The sequence below is a fragment of the Lacerta agilis genome, chromosome 16 (genome assembly GCF_009819535.1).
Source record: "Lacerta agilis isolate rLacAgi1 chromosome 16, rLacAgi1.pri, whole genome shotgun sequence".
NCBI classification, from domain to species: domain Eukaryota; kingdom Metazoa; phylum Chordata; class Lepidosauria; order Squamata; family Lacertidae; genus Lacerta; species Lacerta agilis.
This window is the reverse complement of record NC_046327.1, coordinates 4,109,858-4,129,637: the sequence shown is the minus strand read 5'-3', so window position 1 is coordinate 4,129,637 and position 19,780 is coordinate 4,109,858.

Sequence of the window (19,780 nt, the reverse complement as noted above, 5' to 3'; positions counted from 1 at the left end):
ACTGTGCTGACTTTCCCACCACCCAGTGCTGGATTTATGTATAAGCTAAACAAGCTATGGGACCCAGGTCGCACTGTGGGTTAAACCACAGAGCCTAGGGCTTGCTGATCAGAAGGTCGGCGGTTCGAATCCCTGCGACGGGGTGAGCTCCTGTTGCTCAGTCCCTGCTCCTGCCAACCTAGCAGTTCAAAAGCACGTCAAAAGTACAAGTAGATAAATAGGTACCGCTCCAGCGGGAAGGTAAACGGTATTTCCGTGCGTTGGTCTGGTTCACCGGAAGTGGCTTGTCATGCTGGCCACATGGCCCGGAAGCTGTACGCTGGCTTTCTCGGCCAGTAACGTGAGATGAGCGCCGCAACCCCAGAGTCGTCCACCACTAGACCTAATGGTCAGGGGTACCTTTACCTTTAAACAAGCTATAGCTTAGGGCCCCACTTTATTGGGGGGGGGGAATTAAAGGAAACACTGAGTTATACCATAAAATTATATATCAATGGAAACATAATTTAATGATGAATGTAATTGTGGCGTTTGCCCACTCAGTGTGGTGATGTCATATTACGTACCACTATATTCTGCTCTGGTCAGACCTCACCTGGAATACTGTGTCCAGTTCTGGGCACCACAGTTCAAGAAGGATACTGACAAGCTGGAACGTGTCCAGAAGAGGGCAACCAAAATGGTCAAAGGCCTGGAAACGATGCCTTATGAGGAACGGCTTAGGGAGCTGGGTATGTTTAGCCTGGAGAAGAGAAGGTTAAGGGGTGATATGATAGCCATGTTCAAATATATCAAAGGATGTCATATAGAGGAGGGTGAAAGGTTGTTTTCTGCTGCTCCAGAGAAGCGGACATGGAGCAATGGATTCCAACTACAAGAAAGAAGATTCCACCTAAACATTGGGAAGAACTTCCTGACAGTGAGAGCTGTTCGGCAGTGGAATTTGCTGCCAAGGTGTGTGGTGGAGACTCCTTCTTTGGAGGTCTTTAAGCAGACGCTTGACAGCCATCTGTCAGGAATGCTTTGATGGTGTTTCCTGCTTGGCAGGGGGTTGGACTGGATGGCCCTTGTGGTCTCTTCCAACTCTATGATTCTATGATTCTATGATTCATATTGGGGGAGATAGTGAGAGTGTGACAGTGGTCTGAAGGGCCATAAAATGTGATAAAGTGAACCCCTATAATATGCTTCTAATAGAGAATTAGGGTAACCTGCTGCTTTAAGGAACCGATGATTTTGGCAAGATGCCGTCTCACACCAAGATAGAAGAACAAGCAAATATTCAATCATAAGGACGCATTCATAAGCTAGAACATAAGTTGATACATGAAAATGGCTACACGTAACACAGCTTCCCATGCATTGCACACTAACAGAATGAAACAAATTCCTGAGAACCAAGGTTTAGTTAGCATTGCTTATTGCGCATGCGTATTAGATTAGGTAATGTACATGCGTACTAAACTGAAATGAAATATGATTGGTTAAATTGAAATCCTTTGGGCGGGGTTACATATTTGCGAAATGATTCGACTGTAACCCTTAATGCTTTGCAGTAAAGAAAACAAAATGGACTCCAAGCTCCTCTCAAGTCTCTGAGCTTTATTGGCGTAGCTCAGAAGAAGGGCGTTTCGCCCAATGCAACAAGAGGGTTAATAATCTGAGCAATAAAAACCCAGGGGCGGAATCTAGCTGTGTTTAAGACTCAGCACAGAGGTTTTGGCAGTTAGTTCAGTCAGTTGTTCTGTTAGTGAGTAAAGAGAGATCAGTTGGAGAATTTGGTTGGTGGTTGTGAGGGTGGTGTGTGGAACTTTGTGGTGGGCAGGTAGAGGAGTTAGAGTGAGCTATAGACAGGAATGAGAATGAGAGCATAAAGTGTAGCAGTGTATATAATATCAAAAGCTTGTTGCTGAGTGAGAATAAACTTGATATTCTTTGTTCAGCTTTAAATCCTGACTGAGACTCAGTGTTTACCAGGGAGGAAGTGGTTGGTGGCAGTGGTATAGCGGTGGCACAGGGTCAATAGTCCGTGAAGCAACCGGGGGCCCTGTGTGATTGCCGAAGAAATATCAACAACCTCAGATATGCTGATGACACAACCTTGATGGCAGAAAGTGAGGAGGAATTAAAGAACCTTTTAATGAGGGTGAAAGAGGAGAGCACAAAATATGGTCTGAAGCTCAACACCAAAAAAAAACCTAAGATCATGGCCACTGGTCCCATCACCTCCTGGCAAATAAAAGGGGAAGAAATGGAGGCAGTGAGAGATTTCACTTTCTTGGGCTCCATGATCACTGCAGATGGTGACAGCAGTCACAAAATTAGAAGATGCCTGCTTCTTGGGAGAAAAGCAATGACAAACCTAGACAGCATCTTAAAAAGCAGAGACATCACCTTGCCAACAAAGGTCCGTATAGTTAAAGCCATGGTTTTCCCAGTAGTGATGTATGGAAGTGAGAGCTGAACCATAAAGAAGGCTGATTGCCAAAGAATTAATGCTTTTGAATTATGGTGCTGGAGGAGACTCTTGAGGACTCCCATGGACTGCAAGAAGATCAAACCTATCCATTCTTAAGGAAATCAGGCCTGAGTGCTCACTAGAAGGACAGATCCTGAAGTTAAGGCTCCAGTACTTTGGCCACCTCATGAGAAGAGAAGACTCCCTGGAAAAGACCCTGATGTTGGGAAAGATGGAGGGCACAAGGAGAAGGGGACGACAGAGGACGAGATTGTTGGACGGTGTTCTTGAAGCTACCAACATGAGACTGACCAAACTGCGGGAGTCAGTGAAAGACATGCATGCCTGGCGTGCTCTGGTCCATGGGGTCACGAAGAGTCGACACAACTGAATGACTGAACAACAACAGCATTTATTACAACAGCAGTCATAAAGAAGAAATGTGAAACACACAGGAAAAATGAGATATACAGGTTAAATTGCCGTGTTGGCACTTTGCGATAAGTAAGTGGGTTTTGGGTTGCAGTTTGAGCACTTGGTCTCTAAAAGGTTCGCCATCACTGCCCTATACTCTTTCTACTTCAGGGACGTTTACAGTCGGAATAACGCAATGTTGGGGTCTTTAAGGGATCATCCTGTCTCACCCTCCAAACATATTAGCTACACAGTACAAAGCTATGGCCAGTCTTAGCCCCTCCACATGACCATCTGCCTCATCTCTGATGGCAGAGGGTTGCAGAGCAAATCCACTGAGAATAATCTTTAATAGTCCTGCAGGGTGGTTCTTCACAGATCTCTCTTCACCAAGTTTCAAAACAAGGTAGGTCACATTTGCAGTTCAAAATGGCCTACAATTAACTCTTCCAGCTATCCAAGTCAGTAATTAATCAAATCATGAGTTACATACATACATATCCTTTATTCGACCGATAGTCAGAAAGAGGAAAAAAAAACATTTCTCAATACAAAATTATAGAACTAAAAAAACATCAGAGGGATACACAATTAAAATAGGACAACACTAGTAAACCTCACACAGATAACCCACATCGAGGCATAAGCAAATCATGAGTTCTTTCTCAGCACCAAACCACATAAGCCAACACTCTTGTCCCTGGTCTAGCTCTGGACTTGACGAGTGTAGATCTTGGGGTGAATACAGCCCATTAGTCTTCCGGTGTTAATTGTCTTGACAGAAGGCCAGAGAAACCAGAAGGGATGCCAAAAATAATTCTCTTTTAACACCCCACCAAGAGCATCACATTTCTGTTGCAAGCTCCATTACACTCTGCTCACCACGAAACCTTTCAGCAGTAATAGATTTACTGGCAAAGTTCTCTTTGTTTGGCTATGAAAAGGTTCATAGTGCAGGAAGTATAAAGGTCACTGAGATAGGAAGCTCACACTCCGTGTTGACTGCTTCTTGGACAGGGTCATTAACTGTGAACACTCCTTCTAATTAAAGACTGCCAATATATAATTATTAGCTGAGGAAGCCCTTCCCAATGTTAAACTTAAACAAAGACACTTTAAAGATCCAAGAACAGAAATCATTTAATTAGAAGAGAGACAATTTAATTAGTGGCTCATGAGACATTTGTAAAAAGCGTCCATTCTCGTGCACCTTTTCCACAAAAGAAGAAGTTTCTTTTGAAACTTCCACAAACAAAATCTAAACATTGTGAAATCCATTGAGGAAAGCAATTATTATAAAAAGGCATTCAGCGTTATTAAATATGAGAGATATTAAGAGCATATACTGGAAGCTATAGGGACTTTGAGAAAGCACTCTTGCCTATGCCAAAAGCAGAAAACTGTGGCCATAGTTTCAAATCAGATACACTAACCCCTAATCTTACTGCTGACATGCATGGTATATATTGTACATTGTATACAGGTGAAACTCAAAAAATTAGAATATTGTGGAAAGGTTCGTTTCTTTCAGTAATTCAACTTAAAAGGTGAAACTAATATATGAGATAGACCCATGACATGCAAAGCGAGATATGTCAAGCCTTTATTTGTTATAATTGTGATGATTATGGCGTACAGCTGATGAGAACCCCAGATTAACAATTACAACTTTGGGGTTTTCATCAGCTGTGCGCCATAATCATCACAATTATAACAAGCAAAGGCTTGACATATCTCGCTTTTTATGTCTTGAGTCTATCTCATATATTAAACTCCAGTAGCTAATGAAAACAATTGCTTACATAAATGGACTTTTCCGCAACATTCTAATTTTTCGAGTTTCACCTGTATATTGTAGATGGATCTGATCTAGTATTATCCCAAACCCAATGAAATACATGCCTTTCAAATAACATTTTGCAGGATTATTACGCCAGGGGGTGTCTAACCTTCCAAATAGAACTGAACAGGTACATCAAGTTCTCTAAAACCGAACACTTTTATTTAAGGAAGACAATACCACATTTACAAAGACATTTGCCTTTGTTGCTCTAAGCATTTACATGAGTCGGTGATCTTAAACATAGGTATTAATCCAGTAACTGCATACTGAAGATGAGAGTTTTAATAATGCAGTGGTTTTGGAACCTGAAATCTTCTGCAGTCTGTTCTGGCAGCCAACGACACAATGGAGGGAATACTGCTATAAATGAAACAGGAAAGAGGTCTTCAGAGTACCCAACTCCAGGTATTAAAGAAACATACAGTGGGGTGAGACTACACACACACACACACTGATATAAAGTCTGATGGCGAGACTGCATTCATCAGCATAATGCAGACCCTCCAAGTGTCCCTATTCAAATGCTAAAAGTGCCCTTCAGGTCTCTATAAAGGATGTTGTTGTTGTTGTTCAGTCGTTCAGTCGTGTCCGACTCTTCGTGACCCCATGGACCAGAGTACGCCAGGCATGCCTATCCTTCACTGCCTCCCGCAGTTTGGCCAATAAAGGATAAATGGACATAAATCTGATATCAGGAAACACAGGACAGAGAAACCAGTAGGAGAACACTTCAGTCTCCCACGACATTCTATACAAGATCTCAAAGTAGCTGTCTTAATACAAAGGAATTTCAGAAATAGACTGGAAAGAGAAGTGGCTGAATTGCAAGAAGAGAAGACTCCCTAGAAAAGACCCTGATGTTGGGAAAGATGGAGGGCACAAGGAGAAGGGGACGACAGAGGATGAGATGGTTGGACAGTGTTCTCGAAGCTACTAGGTGAGTGGGGCTGAGAGACTTCAAAGAAGTGTGACTAGCCCAAGGTCGCCCAGCAGCTGCATGTGGAGGAGCGGAGACGCGGACCCAGTTCACCAGATTATGAGTCTACCACTCTTAACCACTACAGCACACTAGCTCCCCTAAGGGATGTCCTAAGGAAAAGTGGGACATTCTGGGATCAAATCAGAAACTTGGACAGCTTCTGTAAATCCGGGACTGTCCCTGGAAAATAGGGACACATGGAGGGTCTGTGTGCATTTCTCTTTTCACCGTTGAGGAGCATGGAAAGTGCACCCGATATCCTGATTTTGATACGCCTCTCTTGCTTTTATATCTGAATGCCACGTGGTTCCGATTCCCTAACAATAAAACTGTATTCCTATTTTGCTGTGTTACGTCCTTAGAGATTTAAAGTCTGTTGTGTTCTCTGATATTGATAAATAAATAGATTTTTTTTAATATAAAAATTGGGAACTTCCAAATGCCACAAAATGGTAGCCACAAAAGTATAATTTGTGTGTGTGTGTGTGTGTGTGTGTGAGAGAGAGAGAGAGAGAGAGAGAGAGAGAGAGAGAGAGAGAGAGAGAGAGAGAGAAAGTTAAGTACATTTTTGGTGAGTGGTCGGTCTATAGAGCAAGATGAGTGCGCAACCCCAGAGTCGTCCGCGACTGGACCTTACAGTCAGGTGTATCTTTACCATTTTAGCAGTGCTTGCTACCAGTTTCAGAATTTATTTACTTTTTACTTTCAACTGAGAACCACCTGAGAGTGCCAGGCAGGAAGAACTGCCTAAATGAGAAAACACACCCCAACCTGAAAACAGGGTTTCCAGCTCTTTAATTCTCCAATATGGCATTGGATCTTGAAACACCTCCATTTTCAAATTTTGGGTACATTAAAAAAAAAAATCAAAAACAATCAAGGATTTTAGAAAGCCTGGGGAATTTCTTAAGAAATGCGGGACCTATGATACTTTGATTATCTAAAACACGGTAAATGGGTTAATTTGTATTTTGAAAGCTTTGTGTAGTACGCTTCGGCAGCGGCTAGCATTTGAATTCCAGCCATCTTTGCATATCAGGCTTTTGAAGCCTCGAAAGCTTTCGCCATTTGTTCCGATTAGGTCTGTCTTCAGTAGATAAGTCTCACAGGTAATTTGAAGCACAAGCTCAAAATGAAGTCCGTTTGATGGTCGGAAGCTAGGAAATGTCTCTTACCCAATTAATTAAATGCGGTTCTTTTTAAATTCCGCCTTGTGTTCTGTTTTATGTGGCATTCTCTCAGATGTGTGACCCCCAATGCACTTACTGTGGGATACCCCCCCCCCAATTCTCTATCTCCCTCCTCTGTGCTTGTAAAGAGCTGGTTCTTATGTAAGTAAGTAGCTGTACTTACTGGGGTTTTTTTTTTTAACGTCATGTGCTGTATAATGGCCTGCTTTCTCTCTTCTTCATTTTCACAGGAACACCCCCACCAGATCATTTTAACTCTATATTGCACTTACTGTAGGATTTAAAACACAAACTGTTCTTCCTTTTGAAGAATCACTCATTTCCAAGCATGCCTTGGATTATTTAAAACTAGAAACAAGCACCTGGTATGCTCATACCCTCCAACATTTATCCAATGAAAACGGGGATGTCCCATTCCATAATGATAATTTTACTCTTTAGCCTGCAGAAGAGAAGGTTAAGGGGTGATATGATAGCCATGTTCAAATATATAAAAGGGTGTCATATAGAGGAGGGAGAAAGGTTGTTTTCTGCTGCTCCAGAGAAGTGGACACGGGGCAATGGATTCAAACTACAGGAAAGAAGATTCCACCTAAACATTAGGAAGAACTTCCTGACAGTAAGAGCTGTTTGACAGTGGAATTTGCTGCCAAGGAGTGTGGTGGAATCTCCTTCTTTGGAGGTCTTTAAGCGGAGGCTTGACAGCCATCTGTCAGGAATGCTTTGATGGTGTTTCCTGCTTGATTCTATGATCTATGATTCTACCACTAAACATCTTACTGGGTTGTCCCAGCCACTCTGGCCAGCTTCCAAATTTTAACATTAAAAAACAAATTCCTATATAGCAGGCATGTCCAACTCCCAAGAGACTGCGATCTACTCCCACTAGCAAAAAAACAAACAAACTGGCAGTGTTCTAAGTTGTTGAGCTTGTAGATCAATCAGGATCACGGGATCAATCAGGGATGCTCCGCGATCGACTGGTTGGACATTCCTGCTATATAGGATTGCCTTCAGATGGCTTGGGGGGTTGGATAACTCCATATCCTCCAACATTTCTCCACTGAAAATAGGGACATCCTAAGGAAAAGTGGGACATACTAGGATCAAATCAGAAACCGGGATGGCTTCTCTAAATCAGGGACGTCCCTGGAAAATAGTGACAGGTAGGTAGTTGTGTTGGTCTGCCATAGTCAAAACAAAATATAAAATTTAAAAAATCAAAATTTCCTTCCAGTAGCACCTTAGTGACCAACTGAGTTTGTTCTTGGTATGAGCTTTCGTGTGCATGCACACTTCTTCAGATACACTGAAACAGAAGTCACCAGATCCTTAAATATAGTGAGGAAGTTGGGAGGGGTATTATTCAGAAGGGTGGTGGGAATGGGTGATTGGCTGATGGGTGTGGAAAACCTGTTGATGACTGTTAACAACTGCAATTAGTCCTAAAGGAAAAAGCAAGGGGTGAGATGGCTAAAGATAGCTTGGTCATGTATAATGAGATAAGAATCCAATGTCTTTGTTCAGACCAGGTCTCTCCATGGTTTTAAGTTTGGTTGTTGTTGTTCAGTCATTCAGTCATGTCCAACTCTTCGTGACCCCATGGACCAGAGCACACCAGGCACGCGTGGTTTGTTGTGGGGGTTTGTTGTGGGGGAGGAAGGGAAAGGAGAATGTGAGCCACTTTGAGACTCCTTCGGGTAGTGAAAAGCGGGATATCAAATCCAAACTCTTCTTCTTCTTCTTCTATGTTCATTGGAGAAATGTTGGAGGGTATGGAGTTATCCGACTCCTAAGCCACCTGAAAGCAGCCCTGCATAGGGAAGTTTTTTAATGTTTAATATTTTACTGTGTTTTTATATTTGTTGGAAGCCACCAAGAGTGCCTGGGGCTATCTATATTTTAGATAATAATAATAATAATAATAATAATAATAATAATAATAATAATAATAATAATAGTGTCAACTAAGGAAATTTAAATTGTCCCAGGAAGTGTTGATCCAATTCTACAGAGGCATCATTGAAACTGTTCTCTGTAATTCTATAACAGCTTGGTACGGTACAGCCTGCAAGAGAGACAAGAAAAGGCTCCAACGAGCTGTAAGAATTGCAGAAAGGGTAATTGGTGCTAGCTTGCCTTCAATAGAGACACTCTATGCTACCGGAGTTAGGAAGAGAGCAGAGGGAATTGTCGCAGATCCTTTACATCCCGGTCATCATCTGCTTGATTTACTTCCATCTGGACGTCGCTACAGGACTTCATATACAAAATCGGCTAGGTACAAGAATAGTTTTTCCCCTTGTGCCATTAAATTGTTAAATTCGTAGTTGTATAGCTGAAGGGGAGGTAAATTATGGGTGGGCTTTCTTTGCTTCCATGTATTGTGAGAGGAACAGTGTCTGTATGCTTACATTGCAATGTAGCCGAAACAAATTCCAAGTATGTTGTAAAATGTACTTGGCCAATAATAAATTATTCCTATTCATAATAATAATAGAAGAAGAAGAAGAAGAAGAAGAAGAAGAAGAAGAAGAAGAAGAAGAAGAAGAAGAATAGAATGTCCCTATTTTCATTAGAAAAATGTTGGAGGGTATGATGCACACGTATAGCTTAGTTTCACAAAGTCTTTTTGTTCAGGCTATTTCAGCTGAACTATAATTCCCACCATCCTGGCCATGATTGCTAGGGCTGCTGGGAGTTGTAGTTCAGCAACAACTGGAGGGACAATATATCCCCAATGGTGCAATATGCCATACTGTAATGGCCTGGATGAAGATGTTTGAATGTTGAATATAGCATTGGACAATATGTGGATTGGTTCAGTTTTAAAGGTAAAGGTAAAGTTACCCCTGACCGTTAAGTCCAGTTGCGGACGACTCTGGGGTTGGGGCACTCATCTCGCTTTACTGGCCGAGGGAGCTGGCGTTTGTCCACAGACAGCTTCCGGGTCATGTGGCCAGCATGACTAAGTCGCTTCTGGCGAACCAGAGCAGCGTACTGAAATGCCGTTTACCTTCCCGCCGGAGCAGTACCTATTTATCTACTTGCACTGGCATGCTTTCAAACTGCTAGGTTGGCAGGAGCTGGGACCGAGCAACGGGAGCTCACTCTGATGCGGGGATTCAAACCGCTGACCTTCTGCTATAAATTCCTCTTTCCGTGTAGAGAGCGGAAAGAGGAGGAGCTGAACTTCCTGAAACACTGGGGTCCCATTATTTAGCAGAGGACACATTTGGGGTTGGGCAGAATGTGTCCACTCCACAGGTGGGGCGGACCAATTGCCATTGCAAGGGGTAAGTTGCTGGAGGAGCAAACAGAGAGACTTCTTCTGACTAGGTTTCCATTATCCATGCTAATGAAGGATGATTTGAGCTTAATGCCAAGTGATTAGATCGAACGGAGAAGGATGTTGCAGCCCCTTGGGATCCCTCAGGACAGTGTGATAAGAATTAGGAGGTTCCTCAGAAGCGTTTTACAGGACACTCAAGGTTGATAGGCAATGGCTATCTGAATAGGAAGAAAGGGAGAGCTAGGATCTTGTTGTCATGGCAACAGACATGATTTCCACAATGGGGCTTGGGAGAATTTTAAAATGGAAGCCGTCAGGCAAATCTAAGTCATCGTGCCCAACGTAAACAGCAACAGATTGGGGGCACTCAAAAGACAAAACAGTTCGATGGCGTCATAAGCTTTTGTACACTAGAGTTTGTCTTCAGGTGCGTAAACTGTAATCCTCATCTGGTGTATTACAAGCACACAAACACACATGAGTACAGGGAATAACCGTGACCAGTTCACAGAATGAACAGGTGATCATATTATAATGAGTTACTGCTGTTGTGAATTCTCATCCTGGGAACGTATGGGATCTATCTGGCCCCACTATTTATATTCATTCCCTTTTATTATCCATATATATATATATATATATATATATATATATATATATATATATGAATGATACAGTATATCTAATGGAGGACAGTACTGTCATTCATCTGACAAAGTGAGCTCTAAACCTCGAGCCACAGTAATAACTAAGGCTACCTCCAGACTGTCAATAGGTTGCAGGAGGAATTCTCTTGCACGCTGGAAATTTAGGTTTGTGCAATTCGAGTGGACTGCAGAGCTATGGGACAACAGAATCAATTTTTAAAGACTTTTTGTGGCTAGGAAAACTATTAAATAGTGGGTGGACATAGCAGACAACACAGTGATTCTTCAAGCAGCTCTGTTTATTCTCAGGCTGGAACAGAACTGATCTGAAGGGCTCAGCAGCCTGCTTATATAGAACTCAGCTACAAGCAACAGTATCAACTTTCTGTAGTTACCCAATCCCTGAACGTCACTTTCAATCCCTCATTTGCATGTGCGGACCTGAGTGAGAACTGCAGCAGCATGAACTATATACACACACCCCTAGTGGCCTAGGGTGAGAGCTTCAATACATAACAAAAACGATGAGGAAAGGCACTAAAAAATGTGGGATAATGATTGACTGGTGGGAAGATGCATAGCCCTCATGCAAACTAATCAGAACATTGCTCCAGAAAGTGCAGTCTTTGTGTAACCTCTGTGCAGACAAATCCAGGAAAATGCTCAAGAAAAAGGTAACCTGGAGGAGCCCTCAGGTTTTAAGGTGTCACAAGACTATTGCTTTTATTGTGACTGATTCGCAATTATCCTTCTGGATTCCAACAGATTTTTTTTATCCTAAGACAAGGGTGGGGAACCTTTGGCCCTCCAGATGTTGCTAGCCTAAACTATAACTCCCAAGGGTTCCCTACACCTGCTCTATGATATATTTCCAAATAGTTTTGTTGAGTCTTTTTGCCAGTTGAGGCTCAGATGAAATCAGACTTTGTACAGCATCCTGTAAATATCTTTGAATAACTTCCAAACTACTTTAAATAATTCAGTGCTATTTCCGCATATAAAATTAACTTTACAAAATCTGGACGGGTGGATTTTTAACCTGGATAAGACTACAAAGGAAAAATTAACAAGGTGCAACTTGATACCGGAAAAGGAGTTCCCAGTTAAACATGGGGGGTCTGGGTCATAGAAAATCCAGAAGATACGCATGTATTTCATCATGAAATACAGGAAGTATTCCTTGCAGGAAGTTAAGGCTTCTTCTCCGCTCCGCCCCCCACAATGTCCCTAGGGGTTGTAAAGCACACCAGACCATTTAGTACTTAAACACAAATTGGCCGGGAACTTCATTCTCTGTGTCTTTATTTATTTATTTAAAGAACAACAAACTGGTGATTGCTTTAACTTTTTGATATGTGGTGATTTGAATCATGAGGATGAATTAGAAGAACTGCTGAGTCTTGAATGATTCTTGCTTGCTGGGAAATGGGGGGGGGCAGCGCCAGAGGGATCTTTGCACCACAGCGCCGAAAGTTCTGGGCGTTTACCAACAGAACATACACACAATGGGTTATTCCATTGTTTGTGCCCAGCATCTGAGATTTGAAGGAAGGTTCATTTGTCCTTGACGAACAATAGCTCCATGCACTTCGATGAATCTGGCGAGTCCTATGAGAAAACATAAATTGCATACTGGCCCAAGGTCCCTTTAGTGTGTCAAACTGGAGAATTGGAGCCATGTCTCAGGTAACCATAAACACTCTGCTTAAACTACTGAGCCACGTTTTCTGGGCCTGTTTTTAAACAGCATGGATTCCCCTCAGCATGGCAGAAGTTGGCACCAGTCACGGCATCCTAAGTTGCTGGTTGGACAGTGTTCTTGAAGCTACTAACATGAGTTTGGCCAAACTGCGAGAGGCAGTGAAGGATAGGCGTGCCTGGCGTGCTCTGGTCCATGGGGTCACGAAGAGTCGGACACGACTGAACGACTGAACAACAACAAAGTTGCTGCAGTGCCCTGGTATTGTGAGTGTTTCTGTGGCATGGTGGGACCCCATAGCATGTTACATTTCGAGCAACACAAGAACCATTGAATGAAATCCTGTCGGCTCTTCTCCTTCTCCTATGGAACATGTGGCTGAGCCATTAGCGCACGGATGAAACCATGTCCTTCAATGCCCCCAATAATTGAACTAATGGCTTGTCTCTAACTTCAACAGGAGATTCAGGTTAATAATAATTAATAATTACTAGCACATCTTGGTTAAGAGCTTGCATTTTAAGAGCAACAAATTACATTTATCTTATCTGGTTTAAATGCTAGACGTTGCTGAGTTTATTACTTTCTCTTGGCTTATCATGTCCCAGGGAGCATACTGCTCGACAGTCATTTATTGTGAGAGCTGTCTTTTTCAAAGCCTAATTTGTTTCAGTTGTTAGGAGTTGGGGGGCGGGGAGGGGGCAAGAAAAGCTACTGGTTATTGTTGACAAGCTTTGTGTCTGTGCTAATTTTAGATTAATGTAAAGTGACAGTCCCCATAAGTGTCAAAGAAGGGGTGACCACCCAAAGTACGATTTGATGGAGTCATATATCTCTGATAGGGTAGGAGACCATAAGCGTTCCTGCCAACCTAGCAGTTTGAAAACACATCAAAGTGCAAGTAGATAAATAGGTACCGCTCCGGCGGGGCAGGTAAACGGCGTTTCCGTGCGCTGCTCTGGTTCGCCAGAAGTGGCTTAGTCATGCTGGCCACATGACCCGGAAGCTGTACGCCAGCTCCCTTGACCTATAGAGCAAGATGAGGGCCGCAACCCCAGAGTCATCCACAACCTTTACCTTTACCTTTACCATAAGCATAGGGCCTTGACTGAGCAGCCGCTGCCCTGCCCCCCAGCCCTCATTTGCACTGGGCCTCTGAAGATGATCTCAGTGCATGGTCAGGTGTGTATGTCTAGAGGCCATCTTTCAAATATCCTGGACCCAAGTCTTTCAGGACTGTCTTGCCTTCTGAGCAACCTTCCATGGTCACATGACCAGAGGCAAAAGCGGACGCAGCAATTAATGGAAGTTTTACGCATGGATAGTAGGCTGGTTTCTATGCACACTCACACGCCTCTCTCTCTGTCTCCTGAAGTTTCTTATCCTGATTTGAGACTTTAAAGGTCAAAGCAGCACTTTGAACTTTGCCGGGAAATGTACTGGCAACTAGTTGTGTCAGACAATTCCAACAGAAATGGTAGCGGGAATTGCTGATATTTTCTTCTTCCTCCCAGGTCCGGAACGGAAATCAGTCCAACAGATATGATCAGCATTGCTGCTGTTGTGATCTCCAGTTCACTAGAGTTGCCATATTTCAGGAAGTGGAAATCTGGACACAAAAGTTTTTGAGCTTCCCTCCCCCACCCCTGCAAAATCTCCCTCCCCAAAAACAGTTTTTGAGCATTTTTTTTTTAAAAGAAGAAGAAGAAGAAGAATGAGTTACCATAGGTCCAGGTTTCCCCAGACATTTGAACTGGCTAAATAAAATTCCACCCGGATACAACTGTCAGCAGCCAAAACCCAGCATTGTCTGGGAAATGCCGGACGTGTGGCAGCCCTAAGTTCACAAACCATACATAGTTGATTACATCCTCCCTTCCCCCATTTCCTTGACACTGTGCAAGTTATGTAATTTCACCATACCAGACAGTGAAATGACTTGCATAGGTTCTGGCAGAAGACAAACCGCAGTAGAAAGGAAACAGTTCTGCATGTTGAAACAATTTTTTTGAAAAACATAAAAAAAATCCTTCCAGTAGCACCTTAGTGACCAACTAAGTTTGTTCTTGGTATGAGCTTTCGTGTGCATGCACACTTCTTCAGATACACTGAAACAGAAGTCACCAGACCCTTCTATATAGTGAGAGAGTGAGGAGGAGTATTACTCAGAAGGGGGGTGGGAATGGGTGATTGGCTGATAGGTGTGGTAAACTTGTTGACGACTGTTAACGACTGCAATTGGTCTTACAGGAAAAAGCAATGGGTGAGATGGCTAAAGATAGCTTTATCATGTAGAATGAGATAAGAATCCAATGTCTCTATTCAGACCAGGTCTCTCCATGGTTTTAAGTTTGGTTGTTGTTCAGTCGTTCAGTCGTGTCTGACTCTTCGTGACCCCATGGACCAGAGCACACCAGGCACCCCATCCTCCACTGGTAATAAGTTGAAATTCAGCAACTTCTCTTTCCAGTTCTGTAATATGACAGCTACTTTGAGATCTTGTATAGAATGTCCCGGGAGACTGAAGTGTTCTCCTACTGGTTTCTCTGTCTTGTGATTCCTGTCTTGTGACAGACACGAGGTGGAACAGACAACCTTCTTTCATCCCTGCTGGCATTCAATGCAATTTGGATGCGTTATGGTCCAATTGACCTGCACCAGAAAAAAACCTCATGCAGCCCAAGTTCTGTAGGTTTCCCACTCATAGTTAGCATTCCCCCTCACTCCACTAGCAGCAACCAATAGAGTGTAGCAGGAAAGCCCAGATGTGTCACATGACATGTCTTTAAAAACAAAAACAAAACCGTTGACAGGGATAAAAATTTGGAGGTGCTGCCCTTGTGGGCAACTCCACTTCATGACGCCACGTCTAGCCCTCTGCCTGTCATCCTATCTGCCTGCTGCGCATGGATCTTCCAGGAAAGCACATTTTGTCATTCACCAGACCTTGAGGCATTTTCAGTAAGCCAGCTTCTGCCGCGGGGATGCAAGAAGCAAGCATCTTCTCTGAGATCCGTCCCCTTGGCTCGCAGAGCGCCGATCATTTCCCTGATTTGTTGTTATTGCTAATTGTATTAATACTTAGGCTTGCTAATACAGCACAAAAGTGAAATGTATTGCGAGTAATAAAAAGCTTTTAGAGACAATATTTAAACAAGTCAGGCATTTCCTGGCAGCTAATGACTGGCTGGCTTAAGTTGAAGGTCTGTGATAACACGGAGAGCTGTTAACCTACGCAGCCATTAAGCTTCAGGAAACACCTGACCCTGGGATCACTAATGGTCTTATAAATCACAGAAACACCAGACAAGAAGGGAGTGGGGGAAATGCTACATCAGCACAGAAAGCTGAAAATTTCACTTTAGGTTTCAGAAGATTTTGTGATCAGGAAAGAGGAACATTATTTCCCTTAGTACTGTTATTCGACTTTGAGCAGTAAGTCTTACAGAGAATCAGCTGAAAATATTGGGCTGTAATAATGAATGAAGACGCCTGCATCTTGGGAGAAAAGCAATGACAAACCTAGACAGCATCTTAAAAAGCAAAGACATCACCTTGGTGACAAAGGTCCTTATAGTTAAAGCTTGGTTTTCCCAGTAGTGATGTACGGAAGTGAGAGCTGGACCATCAAGAAGGCTGATCGCCAAAGAATTGATGCTTTTGAATTATGGTGCTGGAGGAGACACTTGAGAGTCCCATGGACTGCAAGAAGATCAAACCTACCCATTCTGAAGGAAATCAGCCCTGAGTGCTCATTGGAAGGACTGATCCTGCAGCTGAGGCTCCAAGACTTTGGCCACCTCGTGAGAAGAGAAGACTTCCTGGAAAAGACCCTGATGTTGGGAAAGATGGAGGGCACAAGGAGAAGGGGACAGCAGAGGATGAGATGGTTGGACAGTGTTCTTGAAGCTACTAACATGAGTTTGGCCAAACTGCGAGAGGCAGTGAAGGATAGGCGTGCCTGGCGTGCTCTGGTCCATGGGGTCACGAAGAGTCGGACACGACTGAACAACAACAAAAATTATGAATGATTAGGACTATGAAACACCCTAAGGATCACTTAATTTTATTTTATTTTAGATGCACATCTAAGATGTTTCAAATATAGAACTAAAAGTATAAAGTGTGATGGGAGCTGTCCCCTACCAAAAGCATTAAGTCGAACGGGTAGAGTTAATGAGATTGCCAACTTTTCATCTGGGCCCCGTAATTATGCCTTTTAACTTTAATTAGGCTTGATGGGTTGACATTAGCAGGTGATGATGACTCTCAGGATTCTCCTGTGTTTAGCCAGGTTCCCAAACCCTGGACGCTATAAAAGACAACTGCAACTTATGTCAGAGCAAAACACTACGAAACTATTCAACGGAGAATCTTTACGTGAGCTCCCTGGGACTGCTTTATTTACCGTGGAAGTCCTTGCCACTTCAACACAACCCCCTTCCCCTCTCCTTCCTCCAAGTTTCCCCTACCCCATATTTCCAGGGGCCTCAGCAGATTCCTGGCACTCATCACATGCCACTGTGAGCATGGGACACACTCAGAGATGTCTCGCCTCCATAGGTCTTCACCCCCAGCCAGCCAGCACCTTGGGTAAAAATATACACACATCACTACAAACATATCCAACTGAATAATAATCGAAGCGTCAAACTGTACATCAAACGGCCGTGAAAGGCACAAGAATAGACCAGTCTCACCTCTGATGGCAAACCCCTGTCAAGGAGAAGAGCTGGACTTGGGCTACCTCCAAAGTGGGAAATCTGGATTTACACAGTTTGCATGATGTGAAATAGCCTGCCCCACAAACCAGGCTTGAATCTGGGGTTAGCCTGTATTATGGACAATGTAACCAATGTTGGAAATGCAAGCAAGTAGAAGGGACATTTTTTCATATGTGGTGGAAGTGCCCGAAAGTAAAAGACTTCTGGGAGAAGATATATAATGAATTGAAAAAGGTGTTGAAAAACACATTTAGTAAAAAAAAACCCAGAAGCCTCTTTACTGGGTATTTTAAACCATGAAATCCCAAGACAAGATAGAACAGTCTTGATGTATGCCACAACAGCAGCAAGAATTTTACTAGCAAAAAAACTGGAAGACAGAAGAAATACCAACGATAGAAGAATGGCAGATGAAAATGATGGACTATATGGAGCTTGCTGAACTGACCGGGAAACTCCGAGACCAGAGGGACAATGCGGTGGAGAAAGATTGGAAGAAATTTAAAGTATATTTAAAGAATCATGTTAAGATTAGTATTTAAAATAAGCAGGAAGACCAGATAGGCAGCAGATATGGAGGTTAGATAAGACCTAGTATAGATGAAGTAATGTTAAAGTTAATAGATAAGAGAAGATGATTAGTTTATTAATATGAGAATAGAAAAAGGTAAAGAAATTACTAAAGATGATTTACAAGGAACGCAGAAGGAGAGGGAGGGAGGAAGTCAACCTACAATGATTTAGAAATAAGGATAAATATGAATTAAATAGGTGTTTTTGTTTTTATTTTTTAGTGTTTAATGTTGTGGTGTTATTTTAGATGTATGTAGTGTTTGTTATTGTATGTTGTATCTGTTAAAAAACCAATAAATTTGGGGGGAGGGGGGAATGAATTGGGGTTAGCCAAGAAGTGAGCAAAATCTACTGGATTTGGATCTCCCTTACCTGCTGAAGAAGGGTACAGGACTAGTCACCTTAAGTGTAAATATTTAACTTATTGCTCACAACTATCCTCGTGGTGCAGGTGTGCCAAGGTGTTGTACCAAATTCTGGTGTAGGAGTTACAATGAGACACAGGGAATCTCGTCAGATTCAGTATGGCGTGGTGCTTGCCTTCTGGTTTGTTAAGCCAGTACATCGCTGCTGGGTGCCACATAAAGCAACTTTAATTGGGAGCTACAGAAGTGGGACATTTAATTGGGAGGTGCAGAAGTGGGACAGGTGCTTTAAACTTAGCAGGAGCATTTAACCTCATTTTTGTTCTACCTTGGCTTCAGGAGTGCTCACTCAGCACAGTCCTCTCTGCCGCTGTGCTCAGCCCAAGACCTACCACAATTATCTGTACTTTTCTGGACGACCAAGTCTCTTCAGCAACCTATTAACTTTGCATTATAGAAATATACTCTCTCTGTGTGTGTGTGTGTGTGTGTGTGGCCTACCAGCAGGGGCGTAACAAGGGAAGGGCGGAGTGGGCGGGGGGCCACGGGCAGCGCCCCTGCTGGGGGTGACACATCGGGGGCGGCCCCGCTTCCTGGGCTTTTTTTTTACTTTAATCTTTTTAGGCTATTTTCGGCACTGCCAAGGTGGAGCCGCAGGGGCAGCCAGCGAGGAGGGGTGTCACCCCCCGCTCACTGGCCCCCCCTGCGGCTCTGCCCTGGCAGTGCTGAAAATAGCCCCCCCTTCCAGCGGCAGAGCTCAGCATGGAGGCAAGGGGCGGGCCAGCGAGGAGGGGTGCCACCCCCTCCTCACTGGCCCGCCCCTTGCCTCTATGCCGAGCTCCGCTGCTGGCTGGCTTGCGGAGCCGGGGCATGGAGAGGGGTGGGCCAGCGAGGAGGGACACCCCTCCTCGCTGGCCCTTCCCTCTCCCTGCCTCGACTTGCGCTCCGCCAAGGGAGCCTGGGCGGCGGATTCGGGAGTCTTTGCAGCCTGCAAAGACTCCCGAATCCGCCACCCGGCACCCCTTCATGCAGAGGCTGCTCACGCAGGCACGAGCAGCCGCGGCACAAAGGGGTGCCGCTGCCGCCCAGCACCCCCCGGGGGCGGGGGGGGCGCTTGCACCCCCCGGCAGCCAAGGGGCTAAGAACGCCCCTGCCTACCAGCTATTCATTTCTCATACCAAAACATGATGCGACTCAAAATAGTAGAAACTGAAGTTATATACTAGAGTTGGGGGATTTGTGGCCCTCCAAATACTGCTGGACTCCAGCTCCCATTATCCTTGACCGTTGGCCAAGCTGGTCGGAGCTGATGGGAATTAGAATTCAGCAACCTCTAGATCAGTGCTCCCCAACCTTTTCAGCACTGCGGACCGGTCAACGTTTGATAATTTTACCGCGGCCCGCTGGGGGGGGGGACGTTGATCGTTTATATTTTAGATTGTTTTGATTTAATAATTTTAATTTAATTGTATTCAAACATGCCTTCAAAATAAAATACAGTTACACCCGGTTAACATCTCGCCCATGGAATGTCACACAAACCCGAGAGAAATACACGACAGTAAATAAAATGGAAATAATTTAATGTTCCTTGGG